The following is a 19,852-nucleotide window of genomic DNA, read 5'->3' on the forward strand; positions in this document are numbered from 1 at the left end:
AAAAAACATGTTCCACAAAAGCAGGAAACTAATCTCTCTTGTGCTTCATCAGATCCCCAGTTTTAGTAAATAACAGAGGCTCAATAAAAATGTGTTAAATTAATGAAACATTTAAAAACTCCATCTATAAATCATATAGCAAAAGTATTCTAAATTCTCCAAAATTCAGTGTCTTTTAAATCTGTTATAAAGCTATTTCTTTCTTCTAAGGTTGATAATGAGAAGAAAACTAACATTGACAAATACTTTTGGGGTTGACATTTTGATCTTTTAGTGATGTATAAATCAGACAGTAAGTTGGCTCAGAGATAACTCAAGGGTCCCACCTGTACCTTGTCTCCTATTAATATAACTTCCATTTTGCCTAGCAGGAATTATAATTCTACAAAAGACTGATTGATAATTTAACTACCAAACAAGGCCTTGAAATGGGGAAAGAAGAATCAAAGTTAGTCCTTTCCGATGAAATCTAGTACCTTCCCTAGCTTGAACCACAGCCTACGACTCTAAATATGCCTCAGGCATCGTGAAGCAAATGAGAGAAGAAGAGCGTCAGAAATGCATCTGAGGATTGTGGCATATCCAAAAGGAAAGGCAATGATACACTTACATGAATGTATACACTGAACAGACGTGGGAGAAATATTTAAAATCAACCAACAAACGTAAAACACTTTCAAATGATTTCAATCACTTTGTCAAAACTTTTTAAAATTTTGATTTTAATTTTTAAATGGATTTTATTTTTCAAAATAGTTTAAGAAGTACAGCAAACTTTTGCAGAAAATCCAGAGTTCCTGTATACCCTCAGCACGTATTCAGTATCTCCATTATTAACATCTTGCACCAGAGTGGTACACTTGTCATCATCAGTGAGTCTATATTCACACATCATTATTACCCAATGTCCAGAGTTTACGGTAGGGTTCATTGTTGGTGTTGTACATTCTATTGGTTTTAACGTATATAGACAGTATGTATGTATCCACCGTGATAGTATTATACAGAATAGTTTCACTGACCTAAAAATCCTTTGTACTCCGCACGTCCATCCTTCCCTCTACCCTAATTTCTGACAACTGCTGATGCTTTCATTGTTTGCATAAGCTTGCCTTTTTCAGAATGTCACATAGCTGGAATTATATAGTATACAGCCTTTTCAGGTTGGCTTCTTTATCTTAGTAATATGAATTTAATGTTCCTCTGTGTCTTTTTAGATGGCTTCATATGCCATTTCTTTTTAGCACTGAATGATAGGATATTTATCCATTGACCTCCTGAAGGACATCTTGCTTCTTCCCGAGTTTGGCAATTATGAATAAAGCTGTTATGGGCATCCATATGCAAGTTTTTATGTGGACATACATTTTCAACTCATTTAGGTAAATCCCAAGGAGCATGATTCCTGGATCATATGGTAAGAGCGTGTTGAGTTTTATAAGAAACTCTCAATCTGTCTTCTAAAGTGACTGTACCATTTTGCATCATTGCCAGCAATCAACGATATTTCCTGTTGCTTCATATTTGGTGTTATCAGTGTTTAGGATTTTTGCCATTCTAATTCTATTCGATGTATATAATATCTCATTGTTGTTTTTATTTGTAAATTACTGGTTATATATGATGTTGAGCATCGTTTCATATGCTTATGTTCCATATGTATATTTTCTTTGGTGAGGTGTCTCTTCAGGTCTTTTGCCCATTTTTTACTAGTTGTTCATTTTTTATTGTTGTGTTTTGAGGTTTATTTGTATATTTTAGATTGCCATCTTTTATTAGGAAAAAAAACCAATATTCCTTTTGGATATGACTTTTGCAAACATTTTCTCACAAACTGTAACAGATTTTCTTGTTCTCTTGACAATGTCTTCTGCAGAATAAAAAAATTTAAGTGAAGTCCAACTTATCAATCCTTTCTTTCATGGATTATGCTTTTGATATTGTATCTGTAAAGTCATTGCTATACTCAACATCTTGTAGATTTTCTCCTGTTATATTTTAAAGGTTTCATAGTTTTGAATTTTACATTTAGGTGTATGATTCATTTTGAGTTAATTTTTATGAAGGGTGTAAGGTTGTAAGGTCTGTGTCTAGCTTTAATTATTTCTATGTAGATATCCAATTGTTGCAGTACCGTTTGTTGAAAAGATTGTTTTTTCTCCGTTATGTTGCTTTTGCTCCTTTATTGAAGGTCAGTTCACTATATAAACATGAGTCTGTTTCTAGGCTCTGTATTCTGTTCTGTTGATCTATTTGTCTATTTTTTCATCAATATCACACTGCCTTGAATATAATGGCTTTATAGTAAGTCTTGAAGTTGGGTAGTGTCAGTCCTCCAACTTTGCTTTCCTTCAATATTGTGTTAGCTGTTCTCGGCCTTTTTCCTCTCTGTATCAACTTTAATAACCAGTGCCCTTTTTTAAACAACACCTTCAGATCTAGTGACATTAAATGTATGTAGATCAACATATATTACATATGTATATGATAGATATACTCTCAAAATTACTGTGCAATAGATTTTAATAAATGGTATCTATTTTAAACATCAAGACAAATGACTTCTGAGTGGAAGTGCTCAATAAACAAAACTATCATAATATCATCATCATGATTATTATTAACAGCAACAATCATTTCCACCAAGGTGAGAAACTCTGGTTAAGTGACTTGCCCAGTAAGATAGCCGGCAAGTTAAGAGAGTCCAAATCCAAGTCGACTGATTTTAAGCTTAGTGTTATTTCCACTCCTGCATGCTATGCATGTTGAGGCAATAAATGCACTCTAAAATCATTTTTTTCCATTTTTTTAACTAGATGAAACTTTTATGACTCCATGAAGAATACAGCAGAAAACAGGCTTTGCAATTAACTGAAACCCAGCTCCTAAAGATGGCATTATTTAGCCCTATCTTTTTCCAAGCATATAGAACTTCTCATCCTGAGAAAAGTTGAAGAAAGTATGGCCTAAACAATATTATCATGTAGTTGAGATACTTTTTCCATGGAATTTTCTCGACATTTGAGGGTTTTCAATAGAGAGTCAGCCTGACATACTAGAGGAAAGAATCATAGATTTTGGCTCAACATTTTTTTTTTTTGAAATTCGCTTGGTTGTCCTGAGACTCCAATAAAATGCTGGATGAGAAAATTCTCTCAACACTATAAAGTACAAATATACAGGTACACTACTTTATAATTATCAATGTGTCACTTTCTAAATTATAACTGTATAATACTGGAAACCTAATAGCCTATCAATAAATAGTTGATTAATAAATGAATGTGAAAAATTCATAATAAATTAATAACCTTTAATAGTTATTATTTTTAATATTATATAAATAGATGAGCCATTCAACCTATTAAAAATACAAAGTGATAAAATGATTTCTGTAGGAAAACTAATAACCAATTTACAATTTTTCATATTAAGTAAACTATACATTTATTTCATATTTGATTATGTAATAGAAGCTATTTTCATTTCATTGATTATATTCATAAAAAATTACTATTTTAAATGTTTATAATATGCTTAATGTATATATATAATGCATTAATTTTTATAGTAACATAATTTCAGAGTGACAAGAAAATAAAACAATGCAATAGAATTTATCTAAGAGAGATGTCTAGGTTTTTACTGGAGTGACAAGTGTTCATAGTCTCTCACCTTCAACTGTAGGAAAACAGTTGTACAAATGAACACTACTTAATATAGTCCTTTTCTTCTATATTGAACTATATTTCAGTTAAAACTTAAAATTTGGTGTAACTGAAAGAAGAAAAAGAAATTAAATACATTTCAAACTAATTTTAAAAATTTATTGGAATCTTTTTTTTTTTTTTTTTTTTTTTTTTTTTTTGAGACGGAGTTTCGCTCTTGTTACCCAGGCTGGAGTGCAATGGCGCGATCTCGGCTCACCACAACCTCCGCCTCCTGGGTTCAGGCAATTCTCCTGCCTCAGCCTCCTGAGTAGCTGGGATTAGAGGCACGCGCCACCATGCCCAGCTGATTTTTTGTATTTTTAGTAGAGACGGGGTTTCACCATGTCGACCAGGATGGTCTTGAACTCTCGACCTCGTGATCCACCCGCCTTGGCCTCCCAAAGTGCTGGGATTACAGGCTTGAGCCACCGCGCCCGGCTTGGAATCATTTTTGATATTAAACTTATTATTTTTATAGGCCAAATTATAAGAAATGGGATATCTGGACATCTACTGGGGAAATAATACATGTTAAAATAAAGCATAAAACAAAATTTCTGCACATGAACTATACTATTTTAGAGTAAAGCTATGCAATTTACAAGGTAAACTTTATAAAGACAGATGAATATTAGGCAAATGTAGAGTTGATTTATTTGCAGATGACATTCTACCTAATTCTCTTCCAGCTGTCCAGATGCTAGAAAACTTTCAACACAAACTGTACCTTTTTCCCATAGGTTATTGGGGTACAGGTGGTATCTGGTTACCTAAGTTCTTTAGTTGTGATTTGTGAGATTTTGGTGCATCCATCACCCAAGCAGTACACACTACACCCTATTTGTGGTCTTTTATCCCTTGTCCCCCACTCACCCTTACCTCCAAGTCCCCAGAGTTCATTGTGTCATCCTTAAGCCCTTGCATCTTCATGGCTAAGTACTTTTTAAAGTCCCACTGTCACCATGGGCTGACCAAAGAAAGGAGGAGATCACTGAGCCATAAGCTAAAAAACCTCACTGCTGATTTTGCTTGTCTTGGAGATTTCAAGGGCCTAAAGAAGGCAGGGGTGAGAAATTCTGGCTGTTACTCTAACCTGTGAGAATGCTCCAGAAGACACAGTTTTCCTGCCATAGGAAAAAAAAGAAACAAAGAATACAGAGAGAAATGTTAGAAGTTAGGGAAGGGTTTGCACTAGAATGGAAGGGAAGAAAGAAATGTTTTTGACTGGGAGTTGGTGCGCCCACTCCAGCTGCTGGTTTCTAATCTGGAAAATGCCCATGATGCTTTTATTCCTTAAGTAACCCAAGAAGTATTCAGCTTTTGGGAGGAAACACATATATTCACATGCAGATACTCATATTTATAATTAATTATACTTACATTTCTAATTACATATAATACATTAAATCATTTTTCCTTCACTTTAACATGTAAATTGTTTCCTTCTAGTAATTTCTATAAGTCTAATTTCCACTTCCTTCCTGAAAACTTAGGACCGATGTTTATTTTGCTGGGAAAGAGAAAAATTAGCTATCATTTGACAATAGACAGTTTGCACATTTTTTCTAGTAACTCCTTCCTCTCTTTTTTCTTTCTAAGCTTGGCAGTGACAAGCAAATATTAACAAAATAAACTCCTTAACAGCATGAAGGTTTAGTAGTTACTGTAAAGCACAGTTCTACCTAGTAGCGTCGTCAATTGCAGTGGAGAATGTTTCTCTTCTTCCTGGGCACGCTGTAGGACTCACTTTTTAGAGTCTTTGCAGGTAAGTGAGTCAATGGAGTACGAGTAGAAATGATATTCCCCATTTCCAGATCTGACCTTTAGACTCGCTCACGCTGTGTTTCATACTCTTTTTCTTTGCTCATTTACTCAGCCAGGTGCAGAGGATTCCACTGAGAACTTTGAGGCTTTAGGAGAGAAACATATGAAAGAAGCCTGGGCCCCTGAATAGCAGTGCACAGAGAGCCTTTTACCCCATTTACCTCACTGGACTTTGACAGAAGCAAGAAATAGATCTTTATTGTGTTAAATCGAGATGCTTAACTAGTACAGAAATTCAGGAAGAACCAGCGTTTGCCATGATCTGGGTAGTTTGGGTCTCTGCCCTACCTTAGCAAAAGAAAGTTCTGATATATAAGAAATTGAGACTTCCACATAAAGCACAGCCTTTCTCCCTGTGGCATGCAGGCACGGACTGTGAAAGATGTTTGCAGCTCTCTTCAGGCTCTCTTGAGGTCTAAGTCATTTATTACTGTCAGTTCTGGAATAATCATTTTCCATATCTAGAAATCAGGACACATAATTTGATAACTCACAATTCAGAGAATGTGTCCATTCCTTCAGTCTAATTTCTTGTTTCATCAAGTATTGATTTATACTTTTCAAATACCCTTTGAGTCATGTTATGTGCTAGACAGTGTACTAAGCGATAGAGGTTACAATGGAGCGCAGGCTATGGTACCCTGCACAGTATTCTACAGACTGTAGGCACTCAACAAATAATTGAGTGGTGTGAGGAACACAGGGAGGTGCTCCCCATGCCCCTTGACCCTTGATGTAGAAAGGACACCTTGACACAAGAAATGTAGAAAAGACTTCCTATAGCCAGCCCTCTCTATGTAAATGCTTTCTTATGATGTGAGACACTTCCTGGGATTGAGTGACACCAGAGATACACAACCAGCCAACGTGTAGCTAATGTGATCTTGCCATCTCTGATTAACCACTAGATACACACATGCACTCTCTCTCTCTCTCTCTCTCTCTCTCTCTCTCTCTCTCTCTCTCACTCTCTCTCTCTCTCTTTTTCTCTCTTTCTCTCCTCAGTATGATTAATTTTAAATGGGCAAATTGAAGCTCTCTGGCTGTTTTTCTTCCTGATATTAACAACATAGTCAACTTGTCCACCTTACTCATTTTGCCTTTGAAAGAAATATTGATTTTTAAAGCTCTAAAAATGACAAAATTATTAAGTTATAAATTTAATTTGTTTATTACAAAGCGTTTTTATTACGAATCATACAAGACTAAAATTTCTTGATGATGTTTCTATTTTTAGATGGTGAGATGTCTAAATAGTATTTCATTGCATTTAAATATCTAGGAGGCAACAATTACCAAGCTTGTGACAAAGATAGAGAATGCATTCTAAGCCAAGCTCAAAAATAAGAAGGTGCTACTGCATTTTTTTTAACAGGAGGAATTAAATTCCTAATTTTCATCTTTTTTAAAAAAGTTAATTCCTTGTGTAAGCATTTTGCACAATGTAAGTACAGAATATTTATAAAGTCTTTGGAGAAATCTAGCCAAAACATACATATTTGCACATTTTCCCTTTGACATATGTACATATGCACATACACTTAATGGTGTAAATATTGCAGAAAACTACCCCATGAAAACTGAATGTAATTTATTTATTTGTGTGTGCATTTTTGATATCTGAAAAACAATCAAAATAATAATTTAAATATAATGAGTTCTATAAAATACATTTTTATGCATGGATAATTTTGGCAAATATTAACTGAGGCGTATGTGTGTAAAGGCCAATCTAACTTTTCACATTATCTCATTCTTCCACAAATATACTAAACAGCAGTGTTTATACTTACTGCCATAAAGTATTTTTGTATCTTCAAGAGTGCCTTTGGGTTTTTTATCTGTAGGAAGGCTTTGATTGCCAAAAGTAGTTTCATCAACAGTGGAAATTAAAAGTAACCTTCAAGAGCCTTTTAGACATGAGTAGGCTTTCTGGGGCAACTCTGTAGGAAAACTGACTGAAAAAGATGGGCTATTCAGCAGACACTGAGCTGAATAATTTAAGTGTGGTGAGCTCAATCTTCTTTTATGCTATTTTCTCATTGAACATTGATTGAAATGTCATTAAAAATAATGAATAGCTAAATATATGTTACCCAAATTATTTCAATGCCTATTATCTAAAATGATCAAACGATTTTCATAATGGATCCCATTGTGGAAGGCTCAGTTTTTTTGCTGTTGCCTGTTCTTGCTGTTCCTGTTGTGATAACTCAAGGCACACTCATCAGACTCCACGTGAACTGGCTGGAGTGACAGTTGGTGAATCAGCAGTTGGTCAAATGATGAACTAGAGCGTAGGCTGTCATTCACATGTTTCTCTAGTGAGGACTAATCTTATCCCAGGAATGATGTAAACTTTTCTAATGTTATTATCAAGGGTTGAATTGAGCATTCAGGAAATACTCCACATGCTATAATTTGGTATTCGGAAAATTAGATTCCATGCTTTGTGTAATTCCTCTTTAAATATTTTGGCAACAAACAAAATGTCTTTCAAACCCTTTCTCTCTAGCCTCTGAAAATCATTTGACATGCTGGCATGATTTGGCCCAAACGTACTATTTCAGTGCTTGTCTCTATGGTGGCATATTCTAATGATCTCAGTAGATTCCCAGAACTTTCCATTAGTGTTCACTTCATCCGTGCACATGATCCATCAATTTTATTTTCTAATAATATACATGCATTGCCACTGTTTCTTATAGTATATGTTTCTAAGTACAGAATTCTTTCTAGCTCAGTGCTCTCATCTTGCGTTACCAAAAATTTAATTTTGAAACGCTTTGGCCGACGAATAAAAATTGAGTTTAGTATGGCAATCTATTTAAAGAAAACTTATTATGTGTTTCTTTTTGCCCCTGTATCTTAACAACCTGGAAAATTTGAAGTAATATCGTGATCTCATTACCAAAAGCAGTAACTTAGCATAACCACAATTTAAATTAAAATGCCTAAGAAATATTATGGTTTATATTGGACCTAGTCTGATAGAATCACATCTGTTGACTTCTTGACAGAGATCTACTTACGGTGTATTTATTTGTGTATTCTGGGATATAATAGACTCAAAATTAGTTACTACAATCTCAGATCACATGGTGTATCTCCTCTCAAAAGCAAATTCATATTTTCTACCTCTACCAGTAGATGAAGATTTATCCATATATCAACAAAAACTAAAAGATTATTTAAAGTAAATGAAAACATGGTCAAATACAGTCCAATGTTTGGAATAGAAAGGATCTTATTTGAAATGACATTTTTATTTAAAATACAATTTTTACAAACGTTAACATTTTGTGGAATTAATATGCTAAAATTGTATGAACAGTCTGCACCATCCAAATGTATCTCAGTCATGGAATAGCATGCAAACCCTAACTAAATGTAAGAGGGAGACAGCTTTAGGATTTTAATAATATAACATTGCAAACATAAAGCAGTTTTAAATAAAGCCGTTAGTAAGACAAGTGAGTTAGAAGAAACAAATGTGTATATCTACGCTACTATAAAAATGTGTTTTTATTTATAGTGGCAATTATTTATTGATCTTTTAGGACTAACAGATAACTTGCATATATAATCTTATTTAAGTGGAGACATATATATATATATATATACATATACATATACAAATACAAATACATATACATATACATATACATGATCTGAGTAGATACATGTATATATATATCTATATATATATATCTATCTATCTATCTATCTATCTATATATATATATATGATACCAGTAGATTCCCAGGACTTTTCTTGGAATATATTCCCAGGAAATGTGTTATATATATCTATCTGATTTGATATTGGGTCTTGCTAGGTTGCCCAGACTGGATGGAGTACAGCAGTGTGATCATAACACACCGTAGCTCAAACTCCTGGGTTCAAGGGTTTCTGCCACATCATCTTCTTGGACTACAGGTTCATAACACCACATTGGGCTAATTAATTTCTTTTTTATTTTGTAAAAATGATGTCTTACTAGGTTGCCCAGGTTGCTCTCAAACTCCTGCCCTCAAGTGATCCTCTGACCTCAGCCTCCCAAAACACTAGGATCACAGGCATAAACAGTGCTGGCCTTATTTTATGTTTTTTGTTTTTTGTTTTTTTTTTTTTAGAGACAGGGTCTTATTCTGATGTCTAGGCTGAACTGCAGTGATGCAATCACAGTTTACTGTAACCTCAAACTCCTTGGCTCAGGCAATCAGCCTCCTGTGTAGCTGGGACCACAGGCATGTGCCACCATACCCAGCTAATTAGCCAAAATATTTTATATTTGGTACTTTAACTTCATTTTCAAAACTTAAAAGACAAAACTTCAGTGATGTTTTGATAAGTATTCTGGGTATTTTTTTTAAATGTGATCTTTGTTTAATCCTAATAGTTGTTACATGGTTATCTAGAGTTCTGCAATGCTATGCATTTGTCTCTCTTTTTCTCTCTTTTCTTAAAATTCAACTTTTATTTTAGATACATGGTGCATATGCAGGTTTGTTACATGTGTATACTGCACCGAGGTAGAAACATAACACCTGATAAGTAGCTTTTCAATCCATGCCCCCTCCCCGCTTCTTTCCCAGTAGTCTGTGGTGTCAGTTGTTCCCACGTGTATGTTTCTGTGGGCTTAATGTTTAGGACCCACTAATATGTGAGAACATAGGGTATTTGATTTTCTGTTTCTGTGTTAATTCACTTAGGATTATGGCTTCTAGGTCCATCTATGTTGCTGCAAAGGACATGATTTCATTCCTTTTTATTACTCTTCATTATTCTATCGTGTGTAGGTACATTTTTGTAATCCAGTCGGCTATGGATGGGCACCTAGTTTGAGTCCGTGGTCTTTACTGTTGTGAATAGTACTGTGATGATGGTCTTTGGGGTTTAATGATCTATTTTCTCTTGGGTATATACCCAGAGATGGTGTTGCTGGGTCAAAGCCTTCCCTTTTTTCCACAGTCTTGTCAGTATCTGTTGCTTTTTTTTTTTTTAACTTTCTAATAATAGCCATTCTGACTGGTGTGAGTTGGTATTTATTTCACTGTTGTTTTGATTTGTATTTCACTGATCATGATGAGCATTTTTTCCTATTTTTTTGGCCACTTGTATGTGTGGTTTTTTTTTTTTTTTTTTTTTTTTTTTTTTTTTTTTTTTTTTTTTTGAGAAGGGTCTGTTCATGACCTTTTCCCATTTTTAAAATCAGGTCATCCATTTTTTTGCTTGTTGATTTGTTTAAATGTCTTATAGTTTCTGGATATTAGTCCTCTGTTGGATGCATCGTTTGTAGATATTTTCCCTCATTCTGTATGTTGTCTGTTTACTCTGTTGATAGTTTCTTTGCTGTAGAGAAACTTTCATTTAATTATATTCCACTTACCAATTTTGTCTTTGTTGCAATTGCTTTTGGGGACTTAGCCAAAAATTATTTGCCAAGGCTGATGTTTTATTCTACGATTCTTATAGTTTGAGGTCTTATTCTTAAATCTTTATTGCATCGTGCATTAATTTTGGTATATGGTGAAAGATAAAGGTACAGTTTCATTCTTGTGCATATGGCTAGCCAGTTACTCCAGCACCACTTATTGAACAGAAAGTCCTTTCTCCATTGCTTATTTTTGTCAGCCTTTGTAATGGTTGTAGGTGTGTAGCTTTATTTGTTTATTATTATTATTATTATTATTATTATTATTATTTTGAGATGGAGTCTCGCTCTGTCCCCAGGCTGGAGTGCAGTGGTGTGATCTCGGCTCATTGCAACCTCCGCCTCCCGGGTTCAAGCAATTCTCCTGCCTCAGCCTCCTGAGTAGCTGAGTAGCTGGAACTATAGGCACAGGCCACCAAGTCCAGCTAATTTTTGTATTTTTTGCCGAGACAGGGTTTCACCATGTTGGCCAGGATGGTCTCGATCTCTTGACCTTGTGATCCACCTGCCTCGGCCTCCCAAAATGTTGGGATTACAGGCGTGAGCCACCACGTCTGGCCTGCTTTATTTATTATTAATGAGCTTTCTATTCTGTTCCGTGTGTGTCTATTTTTGTACCCGTATCATGCTGTTTTGATTACTGTATGCTTGTAAGTTTAGCTTGAAGTCAGGTAGTGATGCCACTGGCTTTGTTCTTTTTTGCTTAGGATTGCTTTGGCTATTTGGGCTTTTTGTTTGTTTGTTTGTTTTGAATTTCAGAATGTTTTTCTGTAATTCTGTGAATAAGGACATTGGTAGTTTTATATGAATAGTGTTGAATCTGTAAATTGCTTTGGGCAGTATGGTCATTTTAACAACTGATTTTTCCAGTGCATGAGCACGGACTGTTTTTTCATTTATTTGTGTTTTCTCTGCTTTCTTTCAGCAGTGTTTTGCAGTCTCCTTGTAGACAATTTCACCTCCTTGGTTAGTTGTGTTTCTGAGTATTTCATTTTTTGTGTGACTGTTATAAACGGAATTGGGTTCTTGATTTGACTGACAGCCTGTACATACATAATTGTTGTATAGAAATGCTACTGATTTTTATACACTGATTTTGCATCTTGAAACTTTCTAAAATTATTTATCAGTTCTAGTAGCCTTCTGATTGAGTCTTTAGAGTTTTTAAAATATAGAATAATACTGTCAGCAAAAAAATACTTTCACTTCTTGCCCTTCTGTTTGGATACTTTTCATTTCTTTCTCTTGCCTGATTGCTCTGGCCAGGAATTCCAGTACTATGTTGAACAGGAGATGTGGGAGCGGACTTCTTGTGTTGTTCCGGTTCTCAAGGATAATGGTTCTAGCTTTTGCCTATTCAGTATTTTTATTGGCTGTGGTTTGTCACTGGTGGCTCTTATTATTTTGAAGTGTGTTACTTTGATGCCTAGGGTCCTAAGAGATTTTATCATGAAAGGATGTTGGATTTTATCAAAAACTTTCTGTATCAATTGAGATGATCTGTGGTTTTTGCTTTTAACTGTGTTTATGTGGTGAATCACACTTATTGATTTGCATTTGTTGAACCAACCTTGCATCACAGGAATAAAGCTTACTTAATTGTGGTGAATTATCTTTTTGATGTGCTGCCAGATTTGGTTTGCTAATATTTTGATGAGGAGATATATATACACACATACATATATATGTGGTCATGTCTCTGCCAGATTTTGGTGTTAGGGTAATGCTGTCTTCCTAGCATAAATTAGGAAGAAGTGCCTCCTCCTCAATTTTTTGGAATAGTTTCAGTAGAATCAGTACCAGTTCTTTATATATCTAGTAGAATTCGGCTGTGACTCCATCTGATCCAGGGCTTTTTTTGGTTGCTGGGTTTTTATTACTGATTCATTTTTAGAGCTTGTTATTGGTTTATTCACATTTTCAATATCTTCCTGATTCAATCTTAGAAGATTCTGCTTTTCTAAGAATTTACCCATTTCCTCCAGATTTTCTAATTTGTGTGCATACAGTTGTTCATACCATTGTCTAGGGAATCTCTTGTATTTCTTTAGGAACAGTTGTAATGTTGTCTTTGTTGTTTCTGATTTTACTTATTTGAATCCTCCTTTTTTCTCTCTGTTAATATGGCTACCAGTCTATCAATCTTGTTTATTTGTTTTGAAGAACTAACTCTTATTTCACTGATATTTTGCATGAACATTTGCATCTCAATTTTTTTTAAGTTCTTCTCTAATTGTAGTTATTTCTTTTCTTCTGGTAGCTTTAGGGTTTTTTTGTTTTTTTTTTTTTATCTTTTCTAGCTCCATTAGGTTCAATGTTTGATTGTTAATTTCAGATCTTTATAACTTCTTGATGAAGATGTTTAGGGTTGTAAATGCTTCTATTAACACTGCAGTAACTGCATTCCAGAGATTTTGGTATATTTTGTTCCTATTTTCATTAATTTCACAGATTTTAAAAATGTCTGCCTTAATTTTGACATTCACCCATAAATTATTCAGGAGCATGTTGTTTAATTTCTATATATTTGTGTTGTTTTGAGACATTTTGATATTGATTTCTGTTTATATTGCATTGTGGTCTGAGAGTTTGCTCGGTGTGATTTCATTTTTTTTTAATGTATTGAGACTTGCTTTATGATGAAGCATATGGTCGATCTTAGAATATATTCTGTGTACAGATGAAAAAATACATATCCTGTGGTTGTTGGGTAACGTGTCTGTAGATGTCTAGTATGTCCAGTTGGTCAAGTGTCATGTTTAAATCCATAGTTTCTTTGTTAGTTTTCTACCTTGATAATCTAATGCTGTCAGTGGGTTATTGAATTCTCCCACTGTTATTCTGTGGTTGTCTAAGTCTTTTAAGTCTTTTCATAGGACAAGAACTTATTTTATGAGTCTGGGTGCTCCAGTGTTGGGTGCATATATATTTAGAATAGTTAAGTCATCTTGTTGAATTGTACCCTTTATCTTTGTGTAATGTCCTTCATTTTCCTTATTAATTTTTATTGGTTTAAAATTTAAATATTCATGGACTATATCATCAAATATATTTTCCAAGTTGCTTATTCTCTCTCATGAGTACAAAGGAGTTATAGATTTTGTCTCTTTATGTAATCTCATATTTCTTGGAAGTTTTGTTCATTTCTTTAAACTTCTTTTTCTTTTGGTTCTTTTTTTCTTTCTTTCTTTCTTTTTTTTTTTTGGTCTGACTGAATTGATATAAAGAACCAGTCTTCAAGCTCTGATATTTTTTCCTCAGATTAGTCTTTTCTCCACTTAATATGTCTCACTGTATTATGAAATTCTTGTAGTGAATTTTTCAGCTCTAGAATTTAAACTCTAGAAAAAAAATTTTTAGCTCTAGAAAAAAAAAATTTATTTTTTTCTTAAAATGGCTGTTGCTCTAGAATTATTTTATAAGATTCCTTGAGCTCACTGGATTGGTTTTTAGTATTCTTCTGCATCTTGTTGAGTTTCCTTTCCATCCAGATTCTGAATTCTAGGTCAGTCATTTCAGTCATTTCAGACTGGTTAAGAACCATTGTTGGGGAGCTAGTGTACTCATTTTGATATAAGGGGACATGCTGGCCTTATGATTTAGCAGAGTTGTGCGGATTCTCATTTTGGAGGGTTTGTGTTCATTTAACTATATCAGTTGAGTATAGTCACTTGGCTTCATTTCTGGATTCGTTGAGAGGACCAGGGCTCTGCATAGGATTTTTATGTGTGAGTGAATTCTTGTGCTTGGTTTTACAAGCATATGTATTATTAGCAGAATAATTTTTGATGTTGTAGTTTGGGCTGTGATATAGTAGGCAGTGCTTAAGAGTAATGACTCATCATTACTCTTAGACTAAAACCCAACTGCATCACTTTTTTGTACTTCCTTCAGTTTGTGGACATGCTCTGTGGCTGAGGGGAGGGAGAATACTCCCTCACCAGGTCTGCTTATGGCCCATGGGGAAGCCGCCTTCAATCACTGGCACCATGTCCACATTTCTTTTGTTAGGTGTTCTGGGCTGTGGGGCTCCCTTAAGGTAAGGCTGCAGTAGGGAGATATGCCACAGTCTTTCTGGAATGGCCCTTCAGAAGGAAGCACACCCCACTTCCACCCTGGCCCAAGAACCTGTTCATCTCACCTGTTGCAGTACTTTTAAGATGTGGGCTCCTTTCCTGCTCAAGTGTAGGTCACAGATCTTGGTTCCTTCTCCTAAGCTATGTGCTGCAGCCCTGGGGGCGTCCTATGGCTCAGGATTGGATTCTGGCTGTGCTGAGGGATCTCATGTGCTCTTGGGTTACCAGGAAAGTACTCATGTGGAACAACACACTCAGGCAGGACTGCAGAGGCTGCACTGTGCACCTATTTCTGCAGAACAGTTAGGCATTGACCCTATGAGGGGCCAGCGGGCAGGAGGGCTTATGGAATAGATGTACTCTAGTCCCACAGGGAAACCAGCCCCACTCTCTCATAGCTCGGAGGTCAGCTAAGGGCAGTCCTCCTAGAGGTACATGGGGATCCCTGGGGCATGGGCATCTATGGCTTTCTCTGGTGGAGCTGCCCAGTGAACACAAGCTCCCGGGCTCCATGCTGTCTGAAGGTTTGTCTCTGCCTGCTCCCTGGGGAGCTCCCCCAGACAACTCAAAAGTCTATGAGGGTGTGGGGTCTCCTGTAGCTAGGATCCCAGAGGTCCATAACAAGGGTGAATCATCCTTCACTCACTTCTTTCCCTGGAACCATTCAGGACCAGGAGCTAGCCCTAGCATTCAGGTACCCGGCATAGGGTTCCCAGCTTCCTCCCTGTTCAGTCTCAGCTTCAGTATCACCTCTTCATTGAATCTAAGCATTTTCTCTCTGAAGACATTCCCAAATTATGGTGGTTTACTTGATAATTTGGTTTCTCTGAATAGGAGCGATACCTCCTGGCTACCTCTAATCCGCCATCTTGTTCCCCCTTCCTTATGTCCTGTACTTTTAAAGATGTCTAAAATGATCAACATTATACAAGAAATTGACTGAGCAATACTGCAATATAAGTATTTTGTAAAAGTAAGAATGCACTATATGTTAATTTGAGTGATAAACACCAGATTCAATTTGTAGAAAATTCTTTGGTCATATTTAATATGACCAAAGGTAAGAGAAGTAGTAGCAATAATGATCCTTTATTATTTCTTAGTACAATCATATTTTAGACTTGTGGTTCGTTCTTTCCCTTAATTTATTATATATATGAATATACAGATAGATGCATATATTTTATTTTGTGCTTTCAGAATAGTCAGTCTGCTAAACTTATTTTTCCTAATATTCTTCCATTTTGCTTAACAGACTCATACTTCTTTAAATTTGCATTTCCTTCTCATTCTTTTTTAGCCTTTCCCCAATTTGCTTTTCTTCTATTTTTAACATATTTGATTTCTTTTTTAAATTCTAGAACCTGTTTTTTAAAAAATCTGAATAACATTCTCTTTGTCCTCTGATATTTTTCCCTATTCAGTCTGTAAGAACTACTCATTTCCACCATATTTTAGCTTTACTACTCCAATGTCCCTGTTCTCCACCTGGTGTCTATAAAGCCAGTGAACAATAGCAAATTCAAAACATCTTTCCAGAACACACATTGAGACCCAGAATGTATGTTTTAAAATGTATAGCACAAAAATTATTACTTATGAATAGAGTATTGAATGTGATCAGTGATCAGAAGATTTTGTGTGTGTGTTTTATGTATGAATGTGTGTGCACATGCATGTGCATGCATGCTATATTAATTTGAATTTAACAAGAGATGAATTAAAATTGGTGGGTGGAAGCAAGCTACTCATTCAAAATGTATCAAGATAGAGATAAGTAAATATATATAGTGAAAGATAAAACACCTATCTGTTTAGATGTAGGGATGCAAAGCAAGAGTATGAAAATACAAACGACAAATTAACTTCCTTATCAAACATAGCCTACATCATTCTGCTTGTGTGTTTTAAATTTCATCATGGATTTAATGAAAGGCACAGAAGAAACTGCAAGGTGGGGTTAGAAGCAGACCACATTGGAGATTCAGAAACTACAAACTATGAACTATTTGAACCAAGTTAAGATATTTGATTGAAGATATTTTATCTACAAGGAAAAGAGGAAGATTATGACGCTTAGTGAATTTGAAATATATGACCCAAAGCTCTTTGCCAGCACTTCTCCAGTTTGTTCTAGACTAGACAAAGAACTTCATTTAAAGTACAGCATGAAAAATGATTCTGACGAAAGGATTTGTTAAATGTTGTTACAGAAGTCAAGTACAAGGCCATCAAAGTCATTAATTATAGAATTTATATTTACTTATTCAGGGTCATGCCTGCTTAGTCCTCCCTGTAACTTCAGTTTATTCCATTTTAGTGATTTCATGTAATTTACTCTAGAAAAAATTGCCTTAATGATCCAACTGGACCAAAATAATATGATAATTTAAAAAAGCCATTAAAATTACATTCAAAATCTGAAATTGAGTGAATCAGTAATCATGAGATCATTCAAATATTGCATCTTAGTCCTCATTAAATCCATTGATACCATGTTTTTCTCAAAAACAGCATTATTTAGGCCAAAATGGTTCAAGCTATTTTGATCATTTATTTTTTATCTGGTCTGGGACCCTGAGTCCAATACTTCACTGAGTAGAAATCAATTGCTAGTAATTGTACCAAGTTAAGTACACAATATTGGAAATCAGAATACAGCCTGACACTTGATCCAATCTTCAATGCATTTATGGTCTGAGTCTTTTACTTCCTTAGCTATAAAATAAGAGGATTAGACTAGATTCCTACAAATGGTTGCTCCCATTTTAATGCTTTAATCCTAGGAATCTACTGTATTTAAAACTCCAAAAGAGCTATATTAAAGGACAGTGTGACAATGTGAATATGGATGTTGTAAAGAGTTTTAGATAAGACTTAAATATTTACAATATAGCCATCTTGCTACATAAAAGTTTTTCTCCCAGAGGATATTTCTAAATTATTCTTTGGCCTGTCTTGGCTCTACAGATAGACCAAAAAAGGCATCGTCCATGAATTGTGCATGCTTGTAAAGCACACAGAAATATTAGAAAGCAGTCTTTAACCTAAATAGAAAATCAGTAAAATAGCATCTTAAATTATCTTGTAGCCTGATGAAAATTTAATTACAGTATGACATAGAAATATTTAGGAACTGAAGAAGTTTTCTAAGTACTTTGTAAAAGGAAAGAGAGATTGACTCTTCATATGTTCATGAAGTAATTGGGAGAGTTAGGCGAATTGGAAGAGGACTCAGACGTGAAATGAACTAGGTTTCATGTAAGTGAAAGACAGAAGGATGGCTCACACACGTGCAAATCAGATAGTACCATCCTACAGTACTTAGGCCAGGGAAAAGAAGGAGAAGAAAGAAGATAGCGTGCAAAACTTTTGCTTAGATTTTGGATGGAAGGTGAAATGTCAACTGGGCTAGCTTTCTTGCTGGACTGGGCACATAGCAAAAGGGATCCCATGAAATCGGCAAAAAGAATTAAAGAACGTGCACATCAACTATTTGTAGGTGCACATGATCTCCAGTTAGTGATTGATACATCAGAGTGTTTGCCTTTGAGATGTGTTTCCCCGGTAGTACCTAGAAATTAAGCATAAAGAAATTACCAGTGTGGCTATTTCTCAAGGATCTAAAAATAGAAATTCCATTTGACCCAGCAATCCCACTATTGGGTATATACCCAAAGAACTATAAATCTTTATACTATAAAGACACATGTACACGTATGTTCATTGCAGCCCTGTGTACAATAGCAAAGACCTGGAACCAACCCAAATGCCCATGAATGATAGACTAGACAAAGAAAATGTGGTACATATACACCACGGAATACTACACAGCCATAAAAAACGATGAGTCCATGTCCTTTGTAAGGACTTGGATGAATCTGGAAACCATCGTTCTCAGCAAACTGACCCAAGAACAGAAAGCCAAGCACCGTATGTTCTCACTCATAGGTGGGTGTTGAACAACGAGAACACGTGGACTCAGGGAGAGGAGCATCACACACAGGGGACAATTGGGAGGGCTAGGGGAGAGACAATGGGAGGTGGGGAGGGAGAGGAAGGTGAGGAGGGATAACATGGGGAGAAATGCCTGATAGAGTATGCACCTAAAGTAAAATAAATAAATTTCAAAAAAAGAAACTACCAACACAGTTAAAATCTTATAAATTCATTAAATGAATAGAAGATAATGAAAGACCAACAAATTATGCTTTTAATGAGCTTATTTCAACTTTGTAGTCATTTTCTACTTCACCCTTCTTTTTTCCACATATATTTTATAGCAAAAACACACAATTATTTCCATGTGGGTGAGAATTTGTGTTATAGCCACAATATTATTGTTGAAGCATGTTTAGTTTCAAAGTGTTTACAATAAAATGACTCTGGCAGTGTGTTGCAATGTTGTGAAAGAATAATAAGAATGATCATTAAAACCAGAGTAATGAACAAAACCAGAAGCCACAAAGAAACCTTTCCATGAGAGCACTTCCAACATTTTCTTTAAGGATAAATATATTCTTATATTTCCTTATAGGGAGAATAATATATATCACATGCTGGAAGAAGAATAAAATAATTTAAAAAGAGAGAACTAACCACACACAGAATGTAATTATTTTTGTTACTCTTCAAATTATTATGACAGGAGTTGCACAATAACGTTTACTAAGCACAAGCTTCAGACTTCATCACATTGGGGTTTAAAACCTGAGTCCTAGGAACTTGGTCATAAGCCTCAATCTCTGTGAATTTGTTTACTCATCTATAATATGCAGATGATAGTTCTGAGCTTATAGAATTTT

The 19,852-nt window shown here is 35.1% G+C and overlaps 1 long non-coding RNA gene across 1 annotated transcript in view; it reads right to left on the reverse strand.

Annotated features, from left to right (window-relative positions):
* The window catches only part of LOC141581191 (uncharacterized), a 60,047-nt gene that overhangs the window by 15,016 nt on the left and 25,179 nt on the right, over positions 1–19,852 (reverse strand). The window lies entirely within an intron of this gene.

This window comes from Saimiri boliviensis, chromosome 14 (genome assembly GCF_048565385.1).
Source record: "Saimiri boliviensis isolate mSaiBol1 chromosome 14, mSaiBol1.pri, whole genome shotgun sequence".
Taxonomy (NCBI): Eukaryota; Metazoa; Chordata; class Mammalia; order Primates; family Cebidae; genus Saimiri; species Saimiri boliviensis.